Source organism: Stegostoma tigrinum, chromosome 1 (genome assembly GCF_030684315.1).
Source record: "Stegostoma tigrinum isolate sSteTig4 chromosome 1, sSteTig4.hap1, whole genome shotgun sequence".
Taxonomy (NCBI): domain Eukaryota; kingdom Metazoa; phylum Chordata; class Chondrichthyes; order Orectolobiformes; family Stegostomatidae; genus Stegostoma; species Stegostoma tigrinum.
The window spans coordinates 66,561,933-66,585,083 of NC_081354.1; the positions used below are offsets into that span (position 1 = coordinate 66,561,933).

At 40.7% G+C, this 23,151-nt stretch overlaps 1 protein-coding gene across 8 annotated transcripts in view; it reads left to right on the forward strand.

Moving 5' to 3' along the window:
• ndst3 (N-deacetylase/N-sulfotransferase (heparan glucosaminyl) 3) overlaps nucleotides 1–23,151 on the forward strand; it is a 989,735-nt gene that overhangs the window by 217,248 nt on the left and 749,336 nt on the right. For 2 of the 8 annotated variants that reach the window (XM_059646039.1, XM_059646060.1), the window contains exon 1: nucleotides 4,403–4,568. The exons of the other annotated variants lie outside the window; for them this stretch is intronic. The gene's annotated coding sequence lies outside the window, so the exon portion shown is untranslated. Of the gene's footprint in view, nucleotides 1–4,402; nucleotides 4,569–23,151 lie in introns of those variants that run through there. 8 annotated transcript variants of the gene reach the window in all.

Sequence of the window (23,151 nt, forward strand, 5' to 3'; positions counted from 1 at the left end):
GAGGAGCTGGCCAAAGTTCAATGGTACAATACCCTAACAGGGATGGCAGTGGAACAACAATGGCAGGTATTTCTGGATATAATGCAGAAGGTGCAGGATCAGTTCATTCCAAACAGGAAGAAAGATCCTAAGGGGAGGCAGGGGTGGCCGTGGCTGACGAGGGAAGTTAAGAACTGTATAAAGATAAAAGAGAAGTATAACATAGCAAAGATGAGTGGGAAGCCGGAGGACTGGGAAGCTTTTAAAGAGCAACAGCAGATAACTAACAAGGCAATACATAGAGAAAAATTGAGCTATGAGGGAAAACTGACCAAAAATATAAAGGAGAATAGTAAAAGCTTTTTTAGGTATGTGAAAAGAAAAAAATGGTCACGACTAAAATTGGGCCCTTGAAGTCGGAAACGGATGAATTTATTATGGGGAACAAGGAAATGGCAGATGAGTTGAATAGGTACTTTGGATCTGTCTTCACTAGGGAAGACACAAGCAATCTCCCAGATGCAGTAGTGGCTGAAGGACCGAGGGTAATGGACGAATTGAAGGGTATTTATATTAGGCAGGAAATGGTGTTGGATAGACTGTTCGGGCTGAAGGCTGATAAGTCCCCGGGACCTGATGGTCTGCATCCCAGGGTGCTTAAGGAGGTGGCTCTCAAAATTGTGGACGCATTGGTAATTACTTTCCAAGGTTCTATAGATTCAGGATCAATTCCGGCGGATTGGAGGGTGGCAAATGTTATCCCACTTTTCAAGAAAGGAGGGAGAGAGAAAACAGGAAATTACAGACTGGTTAGCCTGACGTCAGTGGTGGGAAAGATGCTGGAGTCAATTATAAAAGATGAAATTACGACTCATTTGCAGTAACAGAATAGGTCAGAGTCAGCATGGATTTACGAAGGGGAAATCATGCTTGACTAATCTTCTGGAATTTTTTGAGGATGTATCTATGAAGATGGATAAGGGAGAGCCAGTGGATGTAGTGTACCTGGACTTTCAGAAAGCCTTTGATAAAGTCCCGCATAGGAGATTGGTGAACAAAATTAGGGCACATGGTATTGGGGGCAAAATACTGAGTTGGATTGAAAATTGGCTGGCTGACAGGAAGCAAAGAGTAGTGATAAACGGGTCCCTTTTGGAATGGCAGGCAGTGACCAGTGGGGTACCACAAGGTTCGGTGCTGGGACCGCAGCTGTTTACGATATATATTAATGATATAGACAAAGGCATTAGCAGTGATATTAGCAAATTTGCTGATGACACAAAGTTGGTTGGCAGTGTGAAATGTGAGGAGGATGTTATTAGAATACAGGGTGACTTGGACGGATGCATGGCAGATGCAGTTTAATGTGGATAAATGTGTGGTTATACACTTTGCTGGCAAGAACAGGAAGACAGATTACTATCTCAATGGAGTCAAGTTAGGTAAAGGGGAAGCACAACGAGATCTAGGTATTCTTGTACATCAGTCAATGAAAGCAAGCATGCAGGTACAGCAGGCAGTGAAGAAAGCTAATAGCATGCTGGCCTTCATCACAAGAGGAATTGAGTATAGGAGCAAAGAGGTCCTTCCGCAGCTGTACAGGGCCCTGGTGAGACCACACCTGGAGTATTGTGTGCAGTTTTGGTCTCCAAATTTGAGGAAGGACATTCTTGCTATTGAGGGAGTGCAGCGGAGGTTCACTGGGTCAATTCCCGGAATGGCGGGACTATCATATGTTGAAAGATTGGAGCGACTGGGCTTGTATACTCTTGAGTTTAGAAGGATGAGAGGGGATCTGATTGAGACGTATAAGATTATTAAGGGATTGGACACTGTGGAGGCAGGAAGCATGTTTCCGCTGATGGGTGAGTCCAGGACCAGAGGACACAGTTTAAAAATAAGGGGTAGGCCATTTAGAACAGAGTTGAGGAAAAACTTCTTCACCCAGAGAGTGATGGATATATGGAATGCTCTGCCCCAGAAGGCAGAGGAGGCCAACTCTCTGGATACTTTCAAGAAAGAGATAGATAGAGCTCTTAAAGATAGTGGAATCAAGGGTTATGGGGATAAGGCAGGAACAGGATACTGATTATGGATGATCAGCTATGATCATAATGAATGGTGCTGCTGGCTCGAAGGGCGGAATGGCCTACTCCAGCACCTATTGTCTATTGTCTATTGCCTATTATCCATTGACAGATAGTTGTGTATGCCATTTGGCACTTTCACTGATGGAAGAGAGTATCATGTAGATAGCAAGAGCTATTGTGGATGATTTACTAGTCTCTGGATGTGGAGACACAATGGAAGAAGCCATTGTAGACCGTGATCAGAATCTATTGTGACTTCTACAGGGAGCTCACCAGATAAAGCTGAACTACAAAAGATGGAATTGAACATGTCGTGTACATAGACCATTTATTGAACTTCATTTGGATCCTGATAAGGTGACAGCCGTAACTAAGATGCAGCCATCAACAAATGTGAAAGCAGTGCAACAATTCATTGTATTTCTAAACTACATAGGAAGTTTCTGCTTAATTTTTCATTCAGAATGTGACCTGTACAAGGCAGTATTTGAATGGATCAATACACCTACTGAAGGCATGTCAACTAGTTCAGTCCAAACACTAACATCACACTGTACGTGAATGACTTTACCAATGGCAAAGAAACTACTGATACCAGAAGTCATACCAGGCATATGTCACAAAATGAAATGTCAGCCAAATTTCATATTGATTTCACTACCAACTTATTGACAGAGCTATGCAGTGGACAGCTGAGAGCTAAAATGCAAACATTCAACTCTTTCAAAAAGTTCAGCCCATGTGGTAAATTGGGATCTATGTCAAACAGTTGTTCCCTTGAATGTACACGGTGATGTGGATAATGAGATATATTGTCATGACTGCAGACATCTTTTACAACTGGAGCAGGCACATCTTCACAGGCAAGAAATTGGGAAGACATTGTCTCCAAAATGTCCCTCATTTCCACAGGTTCATTGTTCTCCAGCATCATTAAATGGATTAGTAACAAGAGTTACCACAGCAAAAGCATTTGTCTTTGGAATGATACTCCCTGGAGAAGAAACATGATCCTTGGGCCAACCAGATACTGAAGGAACAACCAACAGTAACATGCACACGTGCCATTAAGAAACCTGCATCATTTAAAGACAATGCATGTGCACAGACTGATGGAAATGAAACAGGAAAGAGTTCACATCCTGTTTTTGTTATCAAAGATAATTTTCTGAATAGCCATGTATGATGGATAACTTGCAATTGCTGATGATTATGCACAGAATTTTTATGAGAAGGCAGATGTTTGAAGAAACATAATTGTACTTCAGTGTATTGGCTGATTTCCTATGGTCATGTGACATCTACCTTTACTGTAATGGCCTTTGTATGACGTCAATGGTAGCCATTAAACACAAGTCATTTAACACTCCTCTCATGATAGGAACAGCTTCTCAGCTGGCACCACTTCCAGAAGGTGAATACCTAGGCACCTGTCTTAAGTATCTGGTCTTGCACTTGTCTTGCCAGAGAGAATAAATCTACTGAATCTTTTCCTGTGATGAAATCTTCTTCTGCAGACCAGTCTCTGGCACCTACAGTTCTGCTTGGCCTGGGAGAGTTTTCTCCTGCCACTTGCTGGAAAGAGAACCACTTCTCCCTCACTGCTCAGAGGAAGATTTTCAGGCTAACGTTCATTGACCGAAGGGCAGACATGGGTCCAGCTCTTCAAGCCAGAATTCACAGCAAATGTGGTCTTGAAGTCATTCAGACTTTAGGTCATACAAAATCAGGGGCTCACCCAGTTTCATGGGGAATGCATACTATCTGCAAGGTACTGCTCCTTAAGCGTACAGCATCGAAACCAGCCAATATATGGATGTATTTTATACCGGGGATGCCGGTCAGTTAGGTGTTGATAGTGAACATGTTCCCATAGATGCTCAGAATTAAGTTACATGACAGGTAATGTGTGACAAGTGGGTTTTCAGTACGGACCTTGCACTAAACTTCTCATGTCAGAATGTCATTTGAGAGTTGACTGCCTCTTTTTTTTTCTTCGGTCGACTGTATCGGTGACATTACGAAAATAAAGCACTGTTGTGCACTCTCTTTTTGGCAGCCAGCCAGGTTTGCATAAATTATCAAAACTCTAAAGGGACCCATAAAATACCTGTTCTGGCGGCCAGGAAGAAAGTGCTAAATCCTACTTTGTGCACAGCTAAACAATTCATAAAACCTTGCAAAGAAAAAAAATGGTTTTGCTGCAAATCACTGCAACAGAGACCACAGCCGCCTTGCCAGGCAGACGCTCGCAGATCATGTGATTCCTGTATGGGCGTTATTTTTGTTTTGTTGCGAGCATCGCTCTGCTGTGCCTGAGAGTAGGAGGTTTGGCAGCGTGGGACCTGTCAGCAATGAAGGATGTACCAAGTGAAACAACGTCTCTCATTTCACAGCCAAGTCTGTTTCTCCAGCAGCCCAGCTGGTGTTACACCGAGCTGCAGCAAATGGAAACATCACAGGGCTTCGTTAGTCTGAAGTATGGGGCCATCAGATGATGTAAGTGGTAATTCACTCTGATAGATTTCTCCTCGTATCAGCAATTTGTATAAAGTTTGTTGCTCGAAGTCATGCCTGCTTTTGCAACCTGGTGTTAAAGGCGCAAGTGCATTGATCCCCCCGGTAATCTCAATGCAGTCAGCAGGATGCTGGTGTCTAAATCTTAAGGATTGTTACTCTTGCAGTTGTAGGGGTCTCCTGAAAAATAAATATAATTTAAAATTGCAACGTTTTTGGATACACAAACTGAGAAGAGCACTGCTATAAACTAGCGTTAAGATGTTTCCAACGCCGATTTGGTCGCTAGTCCATCCTGAAATGCTGGAAACCCAGAAGAGGAAAATATAGGCTAACACAGATCTTTGGTTAAGGAGAGAAGTGGTCAAAACGAGAAGAATGGGTGAGGTCACTGTAGCGATTGAACGGTGAGTGGATGGGAGTCGGAAGGGTTCCCCCGCCCGCTGCAGCGGCTGTTTCGTGAGGCTCGCTTTTCACTGCCTTTAATTTCAGATACTAGGGTGATCTGAGAGAAACTCGAATGTCAGGTGAGTTAAGCCCAAAAAAAAGTATGGGAACACACCCCACGTAGAAGTAACACTCCTCTGTCTTCCACGTATCGGTTGTGCTTGTAGATCATTACATAGCCAGTCTAAAAGTGAAAACCGTGAGTTGTCAACATTGTAGAACTGATCTACCCTAGCAGTTTCAGTGTGTCGTTGCGATACGGTTCCACTCGCATCCACCTGCTGTTTCGAGTTTATGATTTCATCCATTCTCTCCTCTGGCTTGAAATGCTCCCCCAAAGTAACTTCCAAGCTCTCTCTGTTTTTACTGCCTTTCTCTTTTCTGCACTTCATTTGGATGACGCCGGGGCCGGGTTGGGGTGGGAGGCGGTAGCAACGGACGACCATGGAGTCTTTATCGTAAAACCTCGAACAGGAATAATCTGACAATTTATATGTTTTTGAATTTCAATAAGCGGTCATGAATTCAAAATCAATGACAATCAGCCACGAAATGTCATTGTTAATTTGGCATGATTAAATATTATTCTTGATAAAGAGTTAGGTTTCCTAATCAATTGAATGATATTGTAATGGATTGAATTCCAGTTTTTCATAATCATAGATCACTGTTTATAAACACTGCGCTTAAAAACACACTTTATGTCAATCCTATGTCTTTTCATCTGGCTGACGTAATTTGAGTTTGTGTCCCATGCTATCAGTAACAATGTGTTAACACATCTTATCAAGTTTCTCTTCCTTCTCATTAATAGTAATTCTTCATTAAAATGCTTGATCATTTTTCCAATTATATCACTGTTAATATTGCAGAGTGCAATTTTAACTCTCATGTATCTGATATTCAGTCAGTTTGGGTACAACAAACTGTGCTGGATGGAGACCATGAAATAGCTGATGGGAATGGTCTGTTATCTGTACCTTCTTATAAACTCATGCATGTGCGAGAATAGGTTTTTGAAAGTGGTGACTTTTCATGAAGCAGTGTATTTGAATATGAAATTAGTAGGAAAAAGCAAGCAGCAACCAAAGGGCAGGGCACCCTCCACACGCTGGGGACCCTGCCTTCTGGGTTAAATAGTGGTCGGAAGCCTGTACCATGCAGGGAACAGGTAGCCTGCAGCAATGTCCCCCAAATCAGACAACTGGTAGCCAGGACCAGGCTTACTGCCCAATTAAGAACAATGGGCAGGCTCTGTAGGCTGGAGAGCCAATGGAAGATCCTCCAGCTTGGAAGATACTGCAGCTACCTTTCCTTTTCAGATAAGAAAGGAATTGGGTGTGTCAAGGTGGAGATGTCCTTTCTCCATTAGATTTTTAAAATTTTATATCAAAGTTACAATTAACAGTCCAGCATCAATTGTAGGTTCAGACATGGTGGCCTGTGATTGCAACTAAAACTAGATAGTCAGGGAGAGCTTCAGAGCCTCCCTGGAGCACTGGCTACATGGTCAGCTGAGCTGTTTGGTTGTGCCGTTAACTAGCTTATGTGGTTACTTTCTGCTTGAACTAGGGATGGTTTTAGAAAACTAACCCAATGGGCCAACGGTACACGTTTTAACACACCCCTCTCAACTCTGTGGTTGCTCTGTTTGGACCTAAAAGTCCTTCCTAAATAGTCCTCAATAATTTTGTCGAGAATTCCATTCTTAAAGTAAACATAGAATGATTTCTGCATGATGCTTGTGTAAGAAAGTAAGTGTTAGAAACAATACACGTGATCTGGAGGGGAATAATACATTACATTCCAAAGCTAATTAGAATTTTTGACTTGACTTGGATTGTGCATCAGGCGGAAGGATGTTAAAACCAACAACGGGGTATACTGCACTAGATATAGTGATGAACTACATTTGTTTAATAGCTTAATGGTGAGAGAACATTTATCAAAAATACTTCATATGTGTTTGAATTCAATGTAATGTTTGAAGCTGCTAAAACTCTGTATTTGGGTTAAGGTGATGTGAAATGTCAACAGATGTCCAAAATAAACTGGCTAAATCTGTTAATAGGTGAAATGACAGAATGTCACTGAAAGGTGTTCAAAGAACAAATAAATGTGATGTAGAACGAGAGCATATTCCTAAGGGGCAAGAACTGTACTTGCTAAAAACAGTCACAGAGGACTAAAGAAGCAAGGGATAACATGAAACCTAAAGGAAAAATACAGAAAAACACAGAAAACTGCAAATAAAACATCTTTTGGCAAATGAGAAATATTAAAGAACAGCAAAGAGCAGCAAAATAGATGGTGAGCTATGTAATGAAAATGTGCAAAGAAATTTGCAAGGGAAATGAAAATCAGCACAAACATTTTTCATGATTATGTTAAGAAGTGTGTAGCAAGGAACAATGTAGAACCCTTGACAATCGTATGGGTGATATTGTTAACCAAAATAAGGAAATGCTGGATATGTTGAATAATTATGCTGCACCAGTATTTAACGGTTGAGGAAGGAACCAGCATATCAGACATTCCAAATATTCTGTCAGGTACAGAGATTCACCAAATTGGACTTGAGCAATATAACAGTGATGAAGAAAATAATAGCACCACAGTGAGAGAAATTCCCTGGACCTTGCTGGGTTTTTCAAAATGAGGATAGTGTAGGTGCCCTAACTAAAATCTTACAAAGTTTGCTTGTTTCAGGATCCATCCCTGAATTCCAGAATATTGCTCATACTGTTCTGTTATTTACAGAAGTTGCGAAAGGCAAAGTAAAGAATTCTAGACCAGATAGCTGAACATCTGCCTTCAGAAAATTACTAGAATCTGTACTTAACAATTGAGTGTCCAAGCGAATACCTTACAAATTTCCAGCTATTCAGAGGATTTGTAATGGGTAAGGGGAAGTTTGGACTTTGAAGCAAATTTGCAAATTGGCTGAGGTTCAGGAGACCCAGAGGAGGGGATAATGAACATTTACTCTCTTTAGTAGGATGTGATTTCATGTGCTGGGTCCTCAACTATTAATAACTTAGTTTATGAGTTGAAAAGCCAAATATCCAATTTTGCCATGATTCAAAGATAGGCAGCATTGTAAACAATGTAGATGGGAGTAGATAGTGCAAAAAAAGTAGATTAAATGATTGCTTTACCATCCTTCCTTCAATGAGAGATGATAGGAATGGAGCTCCCTACGACCAGGAGATCCAAAATATAGGAACAGAATTAGGCTGTTCCGCCTATCATGTCTGCTTCACCCTTCTCTCATGGCTGATATGTGTCTCAATTCCATTCTCCTGCCTGCTTTGTGTGATCTCTGATTCCCTTACTAATCAAGAGCCAATTTACATCTATCTCAGATACACTCAATGACTTGGCCCCCACTGCCTCCAGTAGCAATGAATTCCAGAGATTTGTCATTCTCTGGCTGGAGAGATTCCTTTTCGTCTCAGTTCTAAAGGTTTATGCCTTCACTCTGATGCTATGCCCTCAGGTCCTAGTCTCTCCTACTAGTGGAAACATCTCCTCCACATCCACTCTATCGCAGCCTCTCAGTAATCTGTAAGTTTCAATGAGATATCCCCTCATTCTTTTAAACTCAGGTGAGATCAGATGAGACGGCATGTGTTTTGATGGGTGGAGAAGCCATTTCTAGGAAGGCAAAGTCTGCCTCCCAGTGCCATATATAATGTTGTGGCATGTGAATGGTGAAGCAGGATCTTTGCTGATGTCTTATTTGCTGAGCTTCAGAGCTTCCTGCTAGTATCTGGTGTTGCCATTTGCATCAGTCATCAGCTAGAGTACCCCTCGTCATGTCTAATATTGAGGGCTTTCATGTCTCTTACGCCAGCATCTTTGACTGGACTTCAAACACTCTGCTCACCTCTTGGCACAGGCTAGTTCTCTACGTATCGTATTCTTGGGGATGTAGCTGTCTTCAATCCTGAGCACGTCCCAGCCGGTGAAGTGTCCTCTGTTTCATGAGCTTGGTTGACATTGTTTCCCTTTCAGTGTTCGTCAGAAAGTTATTTAGCTGTAAAGAAAATGCTGTCCTGATTTTTATCGTTCTCAAGGCCAGAGTAATGGCAATAGGGTGTCACGCCAGAAAACCACATTGACTGAGATCAACTGAAGCACAAACTCAGCACAAGTTTGAGGTTGAACCTAGAATTTTGTGGATATGTCTGTTTCATTTCTGCAGCTACTTGCTGAATGATTACTTGTTTCCCAGAAAACATCAGAAAATACAAATATGATATGACAATAAAAAAACAACCATTTGGTCTTCATTTTGTCTGACCCATTCTGTTTTATTGCAATAAAGCAACTCGTGTGTCCTTTCGTTCCCCAAGACAGGTAAAGAATAAAAATAAAAAAGATACCTTGGCCAAGGAATTTAAAATTATTTCCAGGCAACCACACCACAGTGCCAGTGAAACTTCACACTGAACTTCTGCTCTATCTCTTCCAGAATCTTGGTGAAGTAATGCACTGTTGCCCCCACTGTTGGTTTTAGGGGTTTTGAAACCCCAATTATGATGTGAATAAAAACTCTGCCTTCTCAACCTCTCCCTTTACCTGAGGCATGGTGACCCTTAGCTTAAACTCATCAGCAGCTGTCTCTCTTTAGTGAGGGAGCAGCCCTGTGATCCTTTGGGACTATGATAATTTCACCTTTTATCATATATATAGATGGGAAGATTGTTTTTAAGTAGTTTCAAGTCCCACAGGCTGTTTTTTCCCCAGAGCTTGATAAATGATGACCGTAAAGTTATGCAGTACTTTATAAATTTGCTGTAGGCAGTACTTCATGTAAAATGGCTATGTGGGACTTCTTGCAACTTCTGATCTCTTACTTTCATTCTGTGTTTATCTCTCTCTTCCTCCTCTTGTTTATTAGTTTCTTGTCTTCTCCACTTCAAAGACAAATTGGAAGTGTCTATATAGCTTGTATAGGAACATCGAACTGAGAGGCAGCAATGGGATATTTGATCCTTTGAGCCTGTTGCACCAGTCATTTAGATCATAGTTAGAACATAGAACAGTACAGCACAGAACAGGCCCTTCAGCCCACAATGTTGTGCCGACCATTGATCCTCATGGATGCACCCTCAAATTTCTGTGACCATATGCATGTCCAGCAGTCTCTTAAATGACCCCAATGACCTTGCTTCCACAACTGCTGCTGGCAACGCATTCCATGCTCTCACAACTCTCTGCGTAAAGAACCTGCCTCTGACATCCCCTCTATACTTTCCACCAACCAGCTTAAAACTATGACCCCTCGTGCTAGCCATTTCTGCCCTGGGAAATAGTCTCTGGCTATCGACTCTATCTATGCCTCTCATTATCTTGTATACCTCAATTAGGTCCCCTCTCCTCCTCCTTTTCTCCAATGAAAAGAGACCGAGCTCAGTCAACCTCTCTTCATAAGATAAGCCCTCCAGTCCAGGCAGCATCCTGGTAAACCTCCTCTGAACCCTCTCCAAAGCATCCACATCTTTCCTATAATAGGGCGCCCAGAACTGGACGCAGTATTCCAAGTGCGGTCTAACCAAAGTTTTATAGAGCTGCAACAAGATCTCACGACTCTTAAACTCAATCCCCCTGTTAATGAAAGCCAAAACACCATATGCTTTCTTAACAACCCTGTCCACTTGGGTGGCCATTTTAAGGGATCTATGTATCTGCACACCAAGATCCCTCTGTTCCTCCACGCTGCCAAGAATCCTATCCTTAATCCTGTACTCAGCTTTCAAATTCGACCTTCCAAAATGCATCACCTCGCATTTATCCAGGTTGAACTCCATCTGCCACCTCTCAGCCCATCTCTGCATCCTGTCAATGTCCCGCTGCAGCCTACAACAGCCCTCTACACTGTCAACGACACCTCCGACCTTTGTGTCGTCTGCAAACTTGCTGACCCATCCTTCAATTCCCTCGTCCAAGTCATTAATAAAAATTACAAACAGTAGAGGCCCAAGGACAGAGCCCTGTGGAACCCCACTCACCACTGACTTCCAGGCAGAATATTTTCCTTACTGACTTCCAGTTGATCTGTTTCATCTCTCAACTCCCCTTTCTCGTCTGAACCCAATAACTCAGTTGCTTTCCTTTTCAATCAAAAAGAGAATAGAGAAATATCTCCTTTGTCTTATACAATTACCCCTTCCCTCTCCCAGTCATTTAATCCTTTGACAATCATGTTTTGAGTATGCTTTTTCTTGAACTCTCAATGGTCTCAGGAGACCATCACGCCATCATCCATGCTTTTTGCATCCATCCTTGTTTGACTGTCTGATCACAAGGTCTTAACTCCCAGAGCAGCTTTGATTTTTCCACATTTGTCTTTTTGCATGTACAAACAACTCGCGTAGACGTTCTTCAAGGTCTAGCTGTTATCTGTAATAAGCTTCTTAAGGCTTGATATAACCTCCCAGAATCCCTCCAACTTGATATCTTTTCTAAACTGCATCCTATTCCAAAGTTTCTCTGATTATACAGCTACCGAGATATGTTTCTAATTAAGTTAAATGTTGGTTCCTAAGGATAAAGTCAAATTTTAGCAAAAAGTATTATGGTTATAAGTCAATAATATTTCTCCAGCTTACAAAAATTAGAACAACACAGTTGGAAAATTCAGACTTAAATGCTTCTCATCAAATGATTTATGCAGGTTTTGAAACACTCTAACATTCTTGTTTCGAATCTTTATTACTAAAAGAAGTAAGAAAAAAGCTCGTAATAGTTCCCTTCACAATCCCAAAATCCCCCAAGCTGCTACACAGCCACTGAAGGACTTTTGACGTATGATGTTGGAAATGCAGGAGCCAGTTTGCACACTGCATGCCCCACAAGCAATTTGTTAATGACTGAATAATTTGCATAGTTGTAATGGTCAAAAGATCAGCATTGGCTAGGTTATTGGGAATAATTCCCCTCTTCCTCAGAATACTGCCAAAGAATCTTTAGCACCTATCTGAGACCTTGGTTTAGTCTAATCCAAAAGAAATAGCAGCTCTGATTGTACTTCCTCTGTCCTGCTTTGACTGTTAGCTTAGATATTTGTTCAGAAGTTTCTGCAGTGATGCTTGAGCGCTCAACCTTTTAACCCCTTGGGGATACTACCACTATGCCATGATAAATGTACAGTAAAAGTATAGTAAATATTTTGGAGCTTCACACTACCATTGGTGGCCATGCTTTCAGCGACCTGGGCTCTTTAAGCTCTGAATTTTCAGCATTAAAGCTTTGTTTACCCTTGTACAAATCAGTCCTCCCAATCTATCTCATTGACAAATCTTTTGTCGGCCTAATATCATCTTGTGTGGCTCGGTGTCTAATTGTAATATGCCTGTGAAGTGCTTTGGGATGCATGACATGTAAGTGCAAACAGTTGTTGCTGAAGTAAATGAGTAATCCAAGTATCATGGTTCAAAATTAGTCTGAATCAGGTGATGGGTTGCGAAGCCTTAATTCATTTTGAACTGTTGTTCATATCAGAGTAAGTCCACTTGCTTCTTTGGCTAATCGCTGCAAAATGTTTGGAATGTTGCAGGGCCTCAATTGTCCTTTCTGTTGTGCAGTTTTTGCTTCCTCTTTGATTCATTCTACACTTCAGTAGTCCCTAATAATCAATTGTGATTCAACCATGATTTACCCTGAGCAACATTAGGACTGAACAGGCTCTATTATGAATGCGTTGTTTGTTATAATCTGATCCAGCTCTGCTTCAAGTGCATTAAAAAGAACCCAAGTCCATGGGTAGTTCGTCCCCTCCCCCCACTGCATCACACAACCAGCCCAGCTCATCCCCTCCCCTCACTGCATCCCAAAACCTGCCCAGCCTGTCTCTGCCTCCCTAACCTGTTCTTCCTCTCACCCATCCCTTCCTCCCACCTCAAGCCGCACCTCAATTTCCTACCTACTAACCTCATCCCACCTCCTTGACCTGTCCGTCTTCCCTGGACTGACCTATCCCCTCCCTACCTCCCCACCTATACTCTCCTCTCCACCTATCTTCTTTTCTCCATCTTTGGTCTGCCTCCCCCTCCCTATGTGTTCCAGAACCCTATCCCCATCCCCATCCCCCTCTCTGATGAAGGGTCTAGGCCCGAAATGTCAGCTTTTGTGCTCCTGAGATGCTGCTTGGCCTGCTGTGTTCATCCAGCCTCACATTTTATTATCCATGGGTAGTTCTGACTTGTCTCAGGCACTCCTTCCATTAAAACTGGGCAGAATGATGGGAGTAAGGACATAAAGGTCAAGTAAAGACATCAAATAAATGTAAAACAAAAAGAAAATTTAAAGTGAAAAATAAAAATGAACTTTACTGAAGCAGACAGGAGAAATTAAGTAAATGGGGAGTAAGCAAATGTGGTAAAGTGGAAAAAGCAGTTACTGTAATTCTGAAGTAACAGTAAGAACTGGAAATAGACATTAGGCCACTTAGACTATTGTTCACCAACAGGTGGCTAACATTGTGGACCCCTTCATTAAAATGAGAGTTAGAATAATAATTGACCATCTGAAAAGAAATAAGGATAGAAAGAAGAACTGTGTGATGATGAAGTTGAACAATCTCAGTGTACGTGGGAGCAATGGCAGCAAAGTTTAAAAAGTAGCTACTATTATTGTGACCTTTTAACAAAAGGTCAAAAGCATAATCTTGGGAATTAACAGCCTTTAATTTTGACATCTGTAGTGGGCCAGGGCAAGAATGTCAGTTTCTATTAAAAGAGAAGCAATTTAAGAACATGTAGTAAAACGAAAGGCAGTAAATTCACGTACACGCAAACATGTGAACCTATGGGGTGAATTTATATTTGCAGATACGTTCTGTTTTGTTCAGAAAGCACATAATTTACAGACAGTCAGTCAATGTGATATTTTATAAATTCCTACTTTAGAAATAAACCAGTCTGACTCAAAACCAAAACACAAACAGATTCTAAACAAGACCTCTCACCTAACATGCATTGTCTGACCTAAAATGTCACCTCCTCTTTACACTGATAAAACCTCTAGCTCTCTCAAGACAGTGACTTCAAAGAAATTCGGGGATTTACATATACATATTAATCGATTAAAACCTTCTGACTGATTAAAGATTTAACAGCACCTTAGGTTTGTTTAGTACATCCTCATTTGTGGAGTGACCCTTTTATCTTTGACTTTATAAATTCTATATCTGATACCACTGTCTTACTAACACCTAAAGAAGGAGTAAGACTCTGAAAACTTGTGTTTTCAAATAACCTTATTGGACTATAACCTAGTGTTGTGTGATTTCTGACCTTGTCCACCCCAGTCCAATACTGACATCTCCATATCCTTTGGAAAGGCTTCTTTCCAAGATTTTCCGTAATATTTTGTTCAGCGTTTTTCTATGGATTGAACCTTACTGTCAGGGAGGGTGCCTTCTTTGTATTGCTGTGCCCCTGTTAATTGTACTGCACTCCCAATCTTAGAAAATACTTGAAGATGAGACAGTTTCATCTTCTATTTCTGGATTTGATTTACAAATCCTAAAAAATAGAAAATACTCAATGGGCCAAGACTCCATGTTGAACAGGTCACATGGACTAAGAATTCATCAGTTCTTCAGTCTCCTTATTTGGTTTTGGCATGCGATGCTGGCTGCACTTTAAACACCAACTTGTGCAAGATTAGACATCAGTGTTGAACCAACTCTGAGAAATTGCCAGAATAGGATGGTGGGCGGGGGAGCTGGAGCGTGCTTTCTGGTGGGTTGGTATAGCGATGGCAATTCCAGTGGAGTAAGAGAAGATTCATGCTCCTGTTGTTTCGATAAAAAATCTCCAGTTTCTTCTTATAAACAATATCTTCCCGCAGACTCATTACTCACAGAGAGTGTTCAACAAACAAAATGTAGTTACTGTTTTATACTTCCGAGTAGCCTAATGTATACATCCAGGGCTCTACAAGTTTAGTAGTGAGGCTAGTTATACATCGGGTACAGATTGTATTACTGTTCTTTTACACCTGAAACTGGGTGCAGCAAATTTCTGCGCTTAAGCATAAAAAAAACAGATGCAGATTTGATGCTGTTTTTACGACCGCTGTTGGCTTGTTCCATTTCCTTGCTGTTCGAAGTCCTGCTTATTCTCTAAGATTTACTGTCATTGGCGACTCGAGTGAGTCTCCCAGGCTGGGTAGTAAACACATATTAAAAGCTCTCCTCCCTTGACTCCTCCCCACCAGTCCCCTTCATGAGGTGAATTTTAACAACCAAACAGATGTTTACAAAGAGTGTATACAGTGCAGAAACAAGTCATTAACGCCCCTTCCAGCTCAGCGAGCAAGCTCACATCCAGAACCTCAACCTGAGCTACAAATCTTCTCAAAACTCGCTAACAAGTCATTTGGCCTGACCAGACCATGATGTGCATTGGGATAAAGCTAGATGTTAAAATGTTTTTAAAAAAATTCATAACTGTCTCTCATACCACCCCTACCCCAAATAGTTCAGAGTTTAAAGGAGGCAAGGAAAAGAACAGGAATACAACCCACTCTCAATAGACAGGCCGGTTGTTTAAATATTAGGATATGTTTCCCAGCCACAGCTTTAAGCTGTTGAATAAAGACAAAATACTGTGGCTACTGGAAATCTGAAACCATCAGAGAATGCTGGACAAACTTCGCAGATCGAGCAACTTCTATGAGACTTGAAATGTTAACTCTCTTTCTCTCTCCACAAACACTGCCAGTCCTCCTGAGTTTCTCCATCATTCTCTCTGTTTGTTTCATTTTCATCTGCTTTGCAGGTTTAAGCCAGACCAGCCATTTTTCCCAGGCTTCACGAAATCTGATAGCTGAAGGCAGGTGAGGACAGTTTTCAGAAGAAACAAAGCGCCTTTAAACAGTGCTTGTGATTACAAGAGAAGCAGGGATGCTTTTGCCCAGAATCCCAGGTTCTCTCCTCCCTCTGGTTGTCTGTTAGGATTGAGGTCAGTTAGGCTGACCTCTGGTTAGAAATGCTTTCAAAGATTAATCTCAGCACTTAAGAGTTCAAGAAAGTAGCTGGTTCACGGTCATCATTATGCTGTTATTTCCAGATTATTATTGAATATAAGTTCCAGTTGCTGTGGCAGGATTCAAACCTGGGCCCCAGAACATCACCTGGGCCTCAGGATTAACAGTCCAGCAATAGTACCTCTAGGCCATTGCCTCCCCTGTGACACAGGTTTCTCGAGTTAGTATCCAGGTCTTTCCGAATTTCAGAGTTTAGTCCAAGGAGTAATTTTGACTTTGGTTTTACTTATAAATTGGCAATATTGAATCAACAGCCGGTTATGCATCTTTCTTCATTGAAATGACCACAGGTTAAGGGGAATTTTAATGAAAATTTTCAAGACAGTGAGGTGTCTCAATAAAGAAAAAGATGGTTTCTCCTGGCAGGAAGGTTCCTAATCCAAAGGCACAGTAAATGAGGTGATTATGAAAGGAACTAGAGAGGAGATGAGGATTTTATTTTAAACATAGCAAGTCGTCATGATCTGGAATAAAATTCCTAAACAGATGGTGGAAGCAGATGAACTAAGAACATTCCGAAAGGAATTGGATAACGACTTGAATGGGGAAAAATAATGCAGAGTTATGTGGAAAGAACAGGAGAAGTGCACTAATCAGATATTAGAATCATCTCTTTCAAGAATCTGCAATCGGTACAACGAGTGGAATGGGCTTGTTGTCTATTGTAAGGTTTTATGATTCTATGCAGAATGGGCCAGTGTACGTTATTTCCTGTTGTAGACCCAATATCAAAATGACACCCACGGTCTCCAAAAATGATTGTGCTATTCTTGCCACTGTTACTGCATGTTGCTGAAGCTGTCAGTTTTTCGTATAATTACTTAGTCATATTCCTTCCAGGATATGTGCTGTAAAATGTTTGAACATTGCTCCAGTAAGCTGCTGATCTTTACTTCCTAATGCTCATGGAAAGTAACAAACAAAAGGTACTTGTACCATTGATTTGACTTTATTTGATTTGATTTTACATTGATTTTGTTGCAATCAATATCAGTGTTTTACTTGTCTGTCAGTTACCCATTTTAAAGAATGCAAAGAGCAAAATAAAATGAACGCGAACTACGTATTTTTGTTGCTTGACTACCAGCAATTGTTTCTTAAATCCCAGAAGAACATAAATCTAATGTTTTTTAGTTAAAAGAAAGGCTGCATTGTAGAGAGCACATTAATAAATCTGTGTTCTCTCTTAGTTAACGATGTGGGAAATTTATCGCTTTTGTTTTGTGAAGAAGTTTTAGTCTTTCACTCAATTACCCTGGTGAATGTTTTGATTGGCTGCAAGATGTTTTCCTGTATAACAAATATTCATAATTCCTTTTCAGCAATTTGCACCTCACCTACTCCTCTGCCCAACTGCCCTCACTTGCCAAACTGGCTCCCCCCTATTGCATGGGTGATGACATTGTAAATTAGTCAAAACTGGTAGTCGCTTTCCAGAAATAAAACTGACAACACTTGTGAAAAATCTAACAAGTGTTCAAATCAGCTCATAACTCGAGAGCAGTTCAGAATGTGACCCTGGCCACTGCCACACAATGACTGAATAAGTAGAATTCTGTTTGAATAATGGATATATAAATAATATTTGGATTGTGTTTTGGGATCACGGTCTGCAATATAGTAATAAGCCAATGGCCCTGTTTATGACATGCTTAAGCAATCAATTACACCAGAGTACCGTGGAACATGACCTTCTTTTAGCTCAGGAGCAATATGTATTAGAAAAAGATGATTACCTTTGGAATAGAGTATAAGGAGGCAGCAGTGTATAATTGGAACTAATGTGAAATGAATTCAGGAAGCAGTGTTTTACACTGGGATTGTATTGATGTATTTCAGTCTCTATCGAATAACTTTGGATGTTGTATCAATTGCAACTTCCAAGACAATGATCAACAGGAGCTGATTCGGGGAGGGGATATAAATCACATTCCTTATTTCACAGTCAGTACTGAATGTCTGTAGTCATTTCTGGTTTAGTCTAAAACTGTCAATAAGTTATGTACTCGGCAGGGTATTGGACAATAAGCTACATTCCATTCTAAATCAGCTAACAAGTCAAGGCAGGGTTGAGTGGAGGGTTGTGCATCATAATGGTGTGATATCTAAGAGGAACACCCTTTAGTTATTGATGTAGAAATCAGAAAAGCATTACTAATAAGCATTAGGATATGCCTTCATCGTTTGCGAGGACTACTGATTTGGTTGTTCAGCACTGCAAATAACACTCTGATTCACATAGTTATGCTTCCTCATACTAGATATAGTTAAGCAATTTGCTTACCCCCTTAAGGAGCTGCCTGAACATTGAATTGGGTGGGTAGCATTTCCATTGACCATTCAAAGTAAGCAGCTGACTTTCAAATGCTGGCCATTCATTTTATCAGGCAAAAAACAGGCAGTCAGCAGTTAAAAATCTCTCCTGTTGTGATTTGTTTGGAAAATATCCACTTGCATGTGAGATATTTGATAGTATTTTTAATTTGTTATCTTCCTTGTCCAGATATTTTTGCTGAAGACTCCTTACGTTAGGGTGGATAGACTTTAAGATAGCAAGATGTGTATAATTTGATTTGGTTACCATATGATTTCTGTACTAAGTGCTTCTGCAGTGAGTGCTTTGGATTATGATATTGATTTTATTCATTTTCAGAGGGTACATCTTACGCAATTAAGATTTTGTGGATGTCATAAGATGAACAGGAGCATAGCATCACAATGTGTTTACTAGATCTACACTTCTGTATATTTCTGTTTCTGAAGCTGGATTTCCATGTTAATTCTGCTCATGAATGCATAGGGATGAATTTCCTTTTGGAGATGTTGTGCGAAGTACTTCTGTAGGTCACTCAGACTCTTGTCGATGCACATCAATATTTAAAATTCCACCCACTCCTCGCTGAAGACTTTGGGATACATATTAGCTTCTACTGCTACTTGGAAAACTGGTGGTAGTACCGCAGCAGCCTATCAGATGCCCAATCAATATTCAATTCCATTGTATTCAATAGAAAGGAAAGTCAAGCAGATTGTTTAACAGACAGCTGATTCACTGCCACCACTTTTCCATCTGGTGATGAAAATTTCTCCTTTTCCCTGATCACTGTTGCATTTACATATTGTATATGCTTTAATACTGTAGATGATAAAGTCTGAAGTTTGCCATGTATTGCCTGTTTGTTTTTTTTCAAAAAGTAGTTTGAGTCTGGTGTGATTGGTAACTATAAAACGGGAGACCTCTTGTGTGCTATGGAACAAGCAGTGTCATTTACTGACGAGAAGAGACCTGTTAAAATTGTATTTAGTTTAACTAGAAACACTTGCATGTCTGATCTGTTATTAATAGCAATGAGTAACTGGGACGCTTTTGGGTTGCTTCAGTGCGTTTCTTTTGGCCCTTTTATGTTATCATTTGTAATTCATTTGAAAACTTGACGAGTTTATGCTGGATTTAATATTGTGAAAAGATAGTTCCTTATTGTACTCTTAGCTTTGATTCAGCTTTCACTTCAGGCTTTAAATTAAGCTGACACTTCAACAGAGCACCAAGTGAGATCTTAACTATAAAAGGCGCTGCCCTTCAGCTGACCTGTTAAACTGAGAGACTGTCTATTCAAATGAGTGAAGATCCAATGGTCCTATTTAGAGGAAGAATTAAATTCTCATAGTATCCAAGATTGGTATTTCTCCTTAACTATCCTCACAAGACAAATTCGACAATTCTATTGTACTTGCTTCACTTAAATTGTTTGTGAAAAATATTCTAGGACGTTTGAGAGATGTGATAAATTTGCTTTTTTGGATGATACAAGTTCATTGCATCAATTTCTTATAGCACAGAATTCCTCTTTAATATTAACAGCTGCTGTAGAAGACAGTTTTAGCCCATTTCTTTCCCACACTGTTTTTAGCAACATAACATGTTGATGACAATTTTTATGCATTCTATTTTAACTTGTGTTAATTGTCAGAATTTTTGACATCTAATTCCAGATGTGATATATCCATCCCATGAGTGGCATGGTTGTTCATCACCACGTTCCTGGGTTTAATTCTACCTTTGGGCTACTGTCTGCGCGGAGTTTGCACGTTCTCCCCATGTCTGTGTGTGTTTCTTTCCACAGTACTAAACTTTGCAGGTTAAGTGGATTGGACATGCTAAATTGTCCATAGTATCCAGGGATGTGCAAGCTAGGTGGGTTAGCCATGAGAATACAGGATAAAGTAGGGAGTGTGTCAGTAAGTCATACTGTTCGGTGGATTTGATGGGCCAAGTGGCCTGCTTCCGCACTGCAGAGATTCTGAGTGCTTTTGGCAAGTCTTGTATTTTATCATGCAGCTTGAAATGGTTGCGATGAGCTGCCTTCTTAAATCGATGGAATGTTCCTTTCACAGTTTGATACAATTGAATGACTGGCTGGATCATTTTAAGGGCAGTAAGTGTCTGACATATTGTTCTGGGTCTGCAGCAACAAGTAGGTCATACAGAGTAAAGATGGTAGATTTCATCCATTGAAGGACATTTGTGAGGCAACTGGGTTTTATTGATAGTCTGTTAGTTTAATTATCATTAATAATGATACTAACATTTTATTCCAGATGTACTAATTCATTGAATTTAAATTCCCCAAGCTGCTGTGGTGGGATTTGAACTAATGCCTCAAGTGCATTATCCCAGGAACATTGCCATTACAGTATCGTCCTGTCACTGTTTGCCAATCCCCACTGGTATCTTATTCTCTATTTCGTTAAATGCATGTATGTTATCAGACTTTAGATATTATCAACAGTAAACTATGTATTACGAATTTATTTCCACTGCTTAGTAATGCGTGGTACACACTCGTGGGAAACATAAACAAACCGATGCTCGCAGTTTTATACACTTGTGGTATAAAAAGCCATATATCACGTCAAATATCTCAAATGATATCCTGAGGCTTGAGTGTGAACTTTTTTTTTGAGAATGCACTGAACCACAATGTGTGCTGCCTACTCATAGTGAACCCTAGCCTGGGATATTCTCTGACATGAATTGAATTACAATTTGTGAAGTTGGTTTTATTTAATTTTGAAAGCATTTTTACTTTCTCCAGTTGTACATTTTATGGAAAATAATCTTTTCTGGAAGTTAAATTTGGGTGTTCTGAAGGAAAGTAACATTAGCTATTATTTCACATTGGATGCTAATATTTTAATGTGTATATTTGTGTACAATGAGTGACTTATACACTGTGGTAGGATATTACTGTATCATTTTGTTCTCCATACTCATCACAACGTGTTCGTCTATTCCTACTAGTCATCCCATGAATAGTAGGCCCAGAAAATATGACATTTAGTTATAGGTGAAGTTAACAACTGTACCCTTGTTGTTAGATCAACCCCACCTACTGACCATATTGCTTAATACATTATCTATTTAGAAACCCAATTACGTGTCTCTCATGCTATCCATTCCAATGGAGATACAAGGGTCTTATTAAATTATTCTGAATGCAATCCTTTTCTGTAACCTTTCTAAATCTTATCTCCCATTCTGAGTACCTGTTGGTTTTCAAACTAACAAGGGTAGCAGTCGAGAGTTTAAAATAGTTCTTTGAGTCAGCTTTTAATCAGGGTGAGAGACATTTAATTCTTGAGGAACAACGTGTGGGGTGGCACGGTGGCTTAGTGGTTAGCACTGCTGCCTCACAGCACCAGGGGCCCGGGTTTGGTTCCACCTTTGGGGGGACTGTCTGTGCAGAGTTTGCACATTCTCCCCTTTGTCTGGGTGGGTTTCCTCCAGGTGCTTCAGTTACCTCCCATGGTGTATAGATATGCAGATTAGGTATTTTGGCCATGTCAAATTGCCTGTAGTATGTAAGGATGTGCAGGCTAGGTGGGTTAACCATGGGAAGTACAGGGTGACAGGGATACGGTAGAGGGGTGGGATTGGGTGAGTTGCTCTTTGCAAGGTCACTGTGGACGCAATGAGCTGAGTGGACTGTTTCCACACGGTAGGGATTCAATGAATCAATGAAAGTCGAGAGTTTAAAATAGTTCTTTGAGCCAGATTTTAATCAGGGTGAGAGACATTTGATGTTTGAGGAACACGGTTGTTAGTTGGTCAAAAAAAAATCAGAATTAATCGAGTAAAAGAAGAACCAGGGCCCAGAATTTTGGGTAGCCAATCATCTATCTTGAGTCCTTTTACCCTATTTGGGGCTGTTTTCTTGCTGGAATGATAGACAGGCAGATATTATAGGAGGTAGAAGTGGGGAGTGGAAGCGAACCAACTGTTGACTTTGGAGAGCTGATCTGAGGAAATGGTTAGGCAGAGCTGGGGTTATGTAGGGTTAGTGTAGTCTGGGATTGGTGTAGGTGAGAGTAAGTGAGGGAAGGTATCATATGTAATGGTGAGAGTGCTTGACCATGACCCTTAGTGAGAGGTAGGTATAGTAGTAGACGCAGAGTGTACAGTATCGGAGAGTAGATGGTGGCACTTTTGCTTGTGAATCAGAGAAAGTCATTGACTTTCATCCTACAGTGCTGGGCATTCCCCTGGATGGCTGAGACTGCATGAGTCTGCATGACAACCATGGATGTTGCTGGCATGGCCTGGTGTCGTGGCGTCAGCTGCTGAAGGAGTAGGAAGCCCTGCCTCTGTGTGACCTCATCTAGCAGGACCTCTAGGCCTCCACCTGCACAGCGGGTCTCTGACTTCCTCCTATTTGCCATGACTGGGACAAATATCAGCAATAAGCAGGGCAGCCCCAGACTGGCTGTGTTTCGCTGGCTTTTAAAGATTACATGAGCATAATGACTGCCAGTGAATTCTGGGACATCTGTTGAGCAGTGATTTGCTCTGGGAACTCGGGTACTTGGTGAGATGGGGCTGGAATTGCACATCATGTACACCATAGGGTGAGATAAGTGGTTAGGTAATTAATCGGATAAGTTCGGTGAGACATGGTGAGAAATCCCTTCAAAGAACTCAGTACAAATCACAGTTGGCTAAAAAAAGAGAAAGATTTGACTCATTAAAGCTCTAAGGAGTGTTAACTTTAAAGTACAT